We start from the raw sequence: 1907 nt of genomic DNA on the forward strand, positions 1-1907 counted from the left end.
ACCCTCACAATGGTCTGTTCACAGCTGATGCTCACAGAGACCGGATCTACTATAGTTTTCTGAAGCAGGAGAAAGCACCTGCTTGGTCAAGCTACAGTCAAAAGGCCAGCCAGCAACCATGCCTCAGTTAGTTGTAAGGCCCTTTGTACATTTCCCACAACTTGTCCCCAGGTCTCTGATCCCACATGGCAATAGGCCCTGGGGTGATATGGATTGGAGTGATGATGAGAGGGCCTTGAGTAGAGGGAGTCAAAAGATGACCAGAGTGGCTACCTCATGGGACNGATCCCCAGGCATTCAGGGCCCAAGATGTTGCCCCCAGGGCACCCTGCTAGACCTATAGACTCCTGTAGATAACACTTGCCTGTCCTCGGGGCAGCTCTCTTCATTCCCCAAATGGGCAGCCCTGCTATACCTCACCCAAAGTGAACTGAACTTGCAAGGGGACTGGTGACTGAGAGCTGGTGGCCAGCTCAAGGTAAAGCTCTAACCCCAAGTCCAAGTACTTTTCCTTACCCTCTCCTGACAAACCTGTTAGCCAGAGAAGATGAAGCTTAGAAGCCTTCTAGGCCCGAGACCCAGGTGATATCTTATACCAATCTCACATCCCCACTCCTGTCACAACTCCTATGTTATATTGACATTCCAGTCATACTAAGGCCTGGGGCAAAAGGACCCTTAACTGAGTTCAGTGGTGCTTGCTTCCTCTGACCTGGANGGTACATATGGGATGCACAGCCTTTCCTGAGGGGGTAACTGTGGCAGAGACTGTTTGGGTAAACAATTTCTTCAAGGGATACACTGTTAAATCTGGTCAATGTCAGCTTGAGAAGGCAACAGACTCATGTTGTGAGATGGATGCTAACACTGGCCTGTCCTCTACAAAGGTGCCCTGGCAGAGACCATGACTGAATCAGGCACAAGACTAACCATGCTTCAAGTTCACCAGAACCAAACAAGTAGGTGTGACTGCAGTGCCACCTGCTGGATGTCTTTGGAAGACCTGTAAACGGGTGGTGATGATGCTGGAACCGTACTGTTGTCTTGGTTATCAATTCTAACCTCACCGTTCAATCTTGGCCACTGTTCTCTTCTCTCATCTTCACCCTAGATGTAATAACACCTGGCCAGTCCCTTTGAAGGGAAGATAATACGCAGCGAGNGTCAGAAGAGACGTCCCTAGGAAGATTCCTATCTGTGTCCTCTTGCTCAGGGGATGTGCTGGTCAGGCTGCCAGTGGACTTGACCATCCCTCGGTTTCTAGTCTCCTCTGAAGGCAAACGAGCTCTTATATCCAATGCCAGTAGGACCCCAGGTTGCATCCTGCTGTCACTAGGCCTGAACCCTCCCATAGATAGGTCTCTTCCATCCTTGATTTAGTATCTTCCTTCCCTTAGGGAAGAACCCAGTTGCCTCCTGGTGTAAGTCTTATAACCAAAGACTCCTCTTCCACCTGACTCNTCCCCACACCAAATCTACTCAGAGCCCACTGGTTACAGGAAGAACCCATGGTAGACTCTGCTAGGCTCTTCCTACCTTGACTGCACTCAGGTTCCATGTCACTGTCTTGTCAGCCATGGGCCCATCTGACCTGCTGAAATTGTCCTCTCAGCTGAATTGTTAAGGCAGAAAATATTTTACCAGATTTCTTCCTGCTGACTAAAGAATATAACATTTAATTTCGCATCCTAAATTGCCACACGGCACCTTTAGGCTCAGCCCCAGAGAGTTTGGTTGAGGTGTTGATCACAAACCCAGGAGATTGTGTGACACTCTCTCTTGGCCACTTGGGCTCAATATCTGTCCTGCATGGGCAGGTTATCATGAACAGTTCTGCTCCACTTCTTCTTACTGTTTTGTTTCCTAACTCTCAATACATTTACTGCTTTGTTGCTTGTTTAATTTCA

The sequence above is a fragment of the Mus caroli genome, chromosome 2, assembly GCF_900094665.2.
Source record: "Mus caroli chromosome 2, CAROLI_EIJ_v1.1, whole genome shotgun sequence".
Lineage (NCBI taxonomy): Eukaryota > Metazoa > Chordata > Mammalia > Rodentia > Muridae > Mus > Mus caroli.